The sequence below is a fragment of the Varanus komodoensis genome, unplaced genomic scaffold, assembly GCF_004798865.1.
Source record: "Varanus komodoensis strain SLA01 unplaced genomic scaffold, ASM479886v1 scaffold33, whole genome shotgun sequence".
NCBI lineage: Eukaryota > Metazoa > Chordata > Lepidosauria > Squamata > Varanidae > Varanus > Varanus komodoensis.
Window position 1 is genome coordinate 4,618,039 of NW_025335817.1, and position 6,898 is coordinate 4,624,936.

Sequence of the window (6,898 nt, forward strand, 5' to 3'; positions counted from 1 at the left end):
GTAACCGTATGCAAAAGACAGTAACCTCCCAGCCCGTTCCCTTGATGCTTCCTCGTCCCAGAAGTAACTCCGACGGCATTCAATGAGACTGACTCCTCCGTCGGTGAAGTGCGCACGAGATTACGCCATGCGCAGCATCAGGCAGAAGCCAGCCCCGCCGAGGCCGGCAGAACTGATGGCTGTGTCCACGTTTGCGAGTCGACCCAATGCGCGTTTATGCCAAAGCGGCGCCTCGGACCAAAGCGGCCTGCTGCTTCCCCGCAAGTGACGTGCAGAGGCTCCCCCGCCTGACGTGCTGGGACGGCACTAGACCGCCCCGGTTCAGCCAGTACATTTTATTCTCGCTTCCTCTCAGGAATGCAAAGCGCTGTTCGTTATCTCTCCCATCGGGCACATGTTATGCTCGAGTAGCGCAGGAGTGGGGATTTGAAATCGCCTCTCCCTCCCAGTCTTTGTCTCTGTACATTGCGCCACACTGGCTCTCACTGTGCATTAAACCAGGCTTCCCCAGTAGGGTGTCCTACAGATGTGCTGGGACTACAATTCCAGCATTCCCTGGCCAGACTGGTTGTCTGGATGGTGGGGCATTGCAGTCCAACTTGTCCAGAGAGCGCCAGATTGGGAAAGCTGTACTCAACCTGCACGAGTGCTCTTCATTTATTTCACTCGGTATCTCTCCCATGAGGTGTAAGAGCAGGACCTGAACAAAGGCACCCTTTGTTCAAATATTGTGGATCTGGCATGCAGGAAGAACATATGATCCTCCTTCGCTCGATTTCATGCTCACAACAACCTTTTAAGGTAGGTTAGGCAGAAAGTCACTGAGTGATGGGGACTTGAACCCAAATGTCCCAATCTCAGATGTTCCAAGCCCCAACTAATGCAGAAATAAAAACTGATCTTCTTTCTGCCCTACTAGTCCATGCTTTACAACTGCTTCTATATTCCTAATAAGTTAAACAATTGATTTTTAAAAATCCTGAGCATGTGCAGTCTTACATTTGAAATTCTACTTGAGTTCAAAGTGCAAAACTCCTTCAGAACACCATCCTAAATACAGGAATATCATCAAGCTTGCTCCAGCTTCCTTGATACTAAACACATTTACTTGGGAATAAGCACCAGTTTGATGCAGAAAACAATGTTAAAAGGACATCTCTAACAATGTGCATGCTCAACCAGCTGCCCACTCATTACAGCTGATATAAATACGAAGAAAAGCCGCTGCAGAGACCTGTAGCCGTCTGGGTAGGACCCAGAATGCCCATTGCAGCCCAATTTTCTGCTGCCAAACACCGATAGCATCTGTCTCTGGCTGGGAGCCTCTGGACCTTGCCCCTGAGGTCCAGTCTTAGGTATACCACCGCCTGTGGGAGCTTTCAAACAACTTGTAAACTCAGTCACTGGCACGGGGTCCCAGGTATGCGTCCGTGCTAGTAAGATCTGCCAAGGCTGAGGTTCTGACAAGGGCCAGAGGCTCCAGGGCGGGACCATCCCTTCAGAAAGGTAGGAAGCAACCTTATACCTTGGTCCATTGTTGACCTAGCACCAAATAAACACTTTCTGGCAAACTAGCATTTCCATATTGCCCACAGCTGCTTCCTCCATGCAGAATCTCACTTGTAGTTGCTGTACAAGTTGGTCCTTGCTGTGATCATAACCATATTTCCCAGGAAAGATGCGCCATGGACCTCAGTGGAACTTAGAGTAAATGCTTTTGTTTCGATTGAGTGTACTTGTTGTAACTCACTACAACCAATATTCCACCCCCACCTTCCCCACCCCATCTTTGGTCCCCCAGCGTTTGTGTAGTTTTATCCCCAGTCCTTAAGGCTGAAATGTTTCTCCTACAGCTCAGTTGCTGTAAATTCATCGCTTTTTGTATTTCTTGGCTCTGCCCCTTTTGCTTTCATCCCCGCCCACCTTCTATGAATGGAATTCTGCCCTTGGGGTGAAATAGGTTTAACACCCTTGATTTAAACTGACACCCTGGAATACCAAAGCATGCGCGCCAGTGCATGTTTAGACAGCACTTCTGGCGAGGGAATGTTGCAAGTTCTAATCTAGGACTTCTTTCCATCTTGACATTCCTAAGACTGCCGACTGTTAGTTGCTTAATTTTATATAGAAGGCTGCATGCACATCACAATGACCCCATTATTAATTCACAGATGATTCCATTCAAAGGAAGAGCCAATAGTGTCCTCTCCCCAGTTTGGACAGATAACTCTCACACACAAATGCTCGCACACATGCACGCACTCATGCTTAGCATGACTGCTTTGTTACCCTAGAAGTGGGAATGAGTATTAGCTGATACCCTGGCTCAAAACTCCTACAAAGCCAGCCTTGGGTGGAGCAGCATTCTTGCTCCCTCGCCCTGTTATTATGTCATTTATTCCCATTCCTTAAATATAAACAAGCACCAACCTTTTGGGCATCTGCTACGGAAATGAACTTCCACAACAACATGTGGCACAAACTGGGCACATGAACCGAGGCACTGAAATACTGCCAGCTCCATCAAAGACATCCTAGAGGAGAAGGAAGATTCCTGGAAGGTGTCCCTTCACACAGTCAGGACTTTGAGACACGCTCAGAGCCCTGCTGGATCAGACCACAAGTTTTATCTCAAAGAGGCCTAGTTGAGAGCTCTGGACAAAAGTGTTGTCAGGACAGAAGGACTTCAGTATATGCAATATGTTGATGGACATCACTGATGCAAAAGGTGCGGGCTGCCACTGGTTTTAGAGGTCTTTAACGGGATTATTTGAATTCAAGGTGGATAAGTCCATCAATAGCTGTTGGCCACTGAGTCTCCATGTTTAGAGGCAGTGTACCTTTGAGTACCAACCACTGGGGAGGAAGGAAGCCTTCATGTGCTGGCTTGTGACCTTCACATAAGTGTCTGGCTGGCCACTGAATGAAATGGTGATGTAGAAGTAGACGACTCTTCCACTGTTGCTGCCCAGTGGCTGCCTATCACCATCAGCCATAGCTTTGGCTATAGACAGTAGAGAAATGTATGTGTTTATACTTGCATGCTGCTAACTATTCCAATAGGAATCTCTAAGCAGCAAATAACAACCACCACCTTCACCTTCACGAGTTTGTCTAATCCCCCTTTACAGCTAAATTGGGAGCTACTGATACACTTTATGGTAGCAAGTTCTACAGTTTTGCTAACCACTCATGTGGTTAGAATAGTTCCACATATTTGCTAATGTGGCAGAATAGTACCCCATATATATTTTAAATCCAAATGCAGTGGGTAATATAAATAGGAAGGTTATTGTTGGTAGTAGAATTGCCCAATGTTTCCAAAGTGGAGAGATTCCACTTCCAATGAAATCTAATTGCCTCTTTGAACATCAAAGGGAATGTAGAGACAGGAACATGAGAAGAGCACTGCTGGATCACAGCAAGAGACTAACCAGTCCAGCATTTGGTTCACATTGTGGCCAACCAGCCGCCGCCAGGAAACCCGCAAGCCAGACAGGAGTGCAACCATGTCCTCCTGTCTTGTTCCCTAGCAACCAGTGCACAGAGGCCTACTGCCCCATTCTGGACAGGCACACCACACAGTTCAAACAGGCAATACCGGCGAAATAGGAAGTGCATCATAGACCAAAGTACCTCTGTCTGTTCTTAGAGGAGTGTCTGTTAGCTGCAGCATAAATGCCCATGCTGGCTGGCACCTCTGGAAGGGACTGGTTTGCAGAAGGCTGCTCTCCAGCAATCAGACAGAGGTGCTTCCCAGCCTCAGTAGGAAGGAACATGGGACCTTCTGCTTGTAGGACATGCTGCACTACAGAGCAATGTTCTCCCTCTCCTGCAGATGTGTTTTACCATTTTAGTCCATGTCAGGGCTTAAAGGATTGTGACAGAAGGAGCACCCTAGTAAGGCCGTAAAGCTGTTAATGGATTAGGTCAATCAACCAAAAAACTCTGTGTGATTGACTAGAACCATGCTTCCCCTTAATTAAATGCACTCTTTCCAAAGGTGAATAGTTTAATCTTTAAAACATTCACTAACAGTAACTGGTAAGCGCTGGGAAGAGCACCAGGAATCCTTCATATAAAATACAGCACTTACTGCTTCATGTGGACAAACATCTTTAAAAATAAGACAGGTGGGCCTTTTCCTCTGGTATCATTTTATTCATATGTGGATTAACAGCTATAATCTATTATCTAATTTATCAGCTGTAAGATCTTTAAATGGGTGTTGCTACAGTATCTATGCTTCTCAGAAGCATATTGCTAGGTAATTGCAGGTATCATGCAAGTTGAGTTCCTACATGGAATGAATTAGCATGTGGCAATAACAATACCAAATCTGAGTACTTGATTTTCTTAGCAGTTTTTTTATTCAGCCAAAGCCAAGTATGGACAATAGGCAACTGAACCCTCCATTCAGATCTGGCTTATCTTGTGACAATGGTAGAGAATGTGGGGTTTTTGCCAAGAATCTGCCTCTGCTGATATTTACAGCCTGTAGTCAGTCCACAGAGGGTCTATTGTAGACAAAGGAGAGAAAGATTGGGGAGGGAGGGGGGCAGCTAGTGCTACCTGGATCTAACGAAGTCCCACTCATTCCAAAAGCTATCCCAAACATAGCTACTTATCTTCCTGTTGCATCAAATACAGGCTGGGCTACATGAATTGCAGTTTGCTCCACATCGAACACACTGGTGCTCGATGGTAAATTCTCTGTGTACACACACTCCCTTGATCCGGCCTAGCAGCCCAACAAGTTCTCTCTGCCCACTCCTCCAGGCCCGAGTGAGATCACTGCCTGTTCAAGATCAGCCTACAGCACTGCCAGAAGCTGTAAAGCAGGCATCTTTCTCATTAAGAGGTCCCCAGGGAAGTTCCTGCAAGAGCAGGTGTTATCTCCATGGTCGTCCAGCTTCTTGCAGAGTTGATGTACTACAGACCTCAGGATACTGAGCCAGCCCAAATCCTTGCCAGAACTTCCCATAAGCATGTTTCCTCTTAAAGCATCCCTCCTTTGCTGTCATCCAAAACAAGGAAAAGCTGATCAAATTTGTGCTTTGGTAATAAAGAGCAATATTTCCAGAAGAATGGGTTGGGGAGGGAGGGGGAAGAGACAACCATGTACATGGCTATGAAGAGTATCTGGGAATAATGCATGGGGTGGTTTCTGACGGTGCATCTAACTTGCATCCTATGCTTTTTCACACCCTACAGAAGACTAGCCCTGCAATGCAGATGTGGAATAGCATGCTGAGTGAATGGGGACTCTGCTTCCAAGATACAGGGGTAGCTTTATTTTACATGTTCAACTTGGAACTCCCACATACACCTTAAGAGTAGCTGTTTGCCTGTATTGCTCAGATACATTCCTAGAAATGCTGTTTTTGTCCTCAAGGTTCTTTTTGAATTTTGTTGTCCTAGTCACATTCAACCCTTTTTATTCGTATGTGCCTCTAGCAAACTGCATTGACCCCCCACTCTACTCTACCCTATGTAACGGATAGATAAAAGCATCTTGCTGACTTTCATTTGCTAGTCTGTTCAGGGTGCCTACATGCAACATGTATTTCCTATCTTAATACACTTGGTAGTATACGCCCAGCAAACCTGCTTTCCCTGGTTTTTCTCGTCACTCTTGTGAATTTCTGGTGTATTTGGATCATTTACTTGCTAGGCTACAAGACCTCTGCTCTCAGGGTGCCTCTACTGCATGATCACATGGAGTGAATGTGCCTTCGTAATGCTTATTCCCAGGTCCAGTGGACAGGCTGTTCCTCCTCTCTAAATTTGATTTAACGGACTCAAACAACTGGTGCCCTGGAGGATGCGCTATTCATCCATGCTCCAGGAGGACAGTTGATGAGCTCCAGGTGGACCTGCACCACTGGCTCCCACACACTAATCAGCACATACCATTTTCAAGTTCGATTATACTTGTTTCCATTGCATCTGCTTCCCTCTCCAAATAAATTAAAATCAACTGTGCATTTTTTCTTCCTGAAAATTCTCTCCAAAGATCTTAATGAAATACAGGAAAATTGTCCCATCCCTGGCTCACAGCAACCACAACAGCCATGTAATAAAACTGAGCAAGTTATTTTAGAATTGGCTGGAGCATTTCATTTCATTATTATAAAAAGTGAAGACAGCTTCCCCTCTGGTGGAAGAACTGGGAAGTGCAGCAGTTTCCCAACAGCTTAAGATCTGTGCCAGCTGTATTGCTGGAGAACTGCTAGGTTTAACTGCACTTCTTCACACCTTTGGGTTTAACCTCTGATGTCCTCTGTGATGAACAAAGCAGGGACTGTTTTACATACAATCCCAAAATGCTCTATATTTTTTCTTCCATGTGACAGCTCATACAATCTTCCTTTATTCGCCTTCCCGGCAGTGAAAATTAGCTCCAGTACAATGAAGGATAAAACTGAAATTTTGCTCAGCATGCATGCTGATCTAAAACTCAGCTGTATAATAAGGAATAACCGGAATTACCATGACAGAAAAGACAGAAAACAAGGCTCTTTCCCCTCTGGTCCCATACTCATCCCCAGCTGTTTCAAAACCACCATTTAAGTGGCAGGACATTACAAAGCAGAAAATGCACAGGGAATATACTTCTAGAGGCATGCTAACTTTGTGTGTCTACGGGAAATATTCAGAGATTATTCTAAAAGTTAAAACTCCAGCTTTTTGTACCACTTTGCTGTTTATGCACATGTACCCAGCAACTGCTGCAAAAAACAAACAAACAAAAAAACCAAAAAAAAAACCAAAAACAAAACACAAAACACAAACAAAAAACCCTGCACTGCAGTATTTAGCAATTGTACATCTAAAAAGGAAGGACAAGAATATCAAGCTTAGTTTCCATTGTTACTGCCTAGTCATAGGAGTTTCA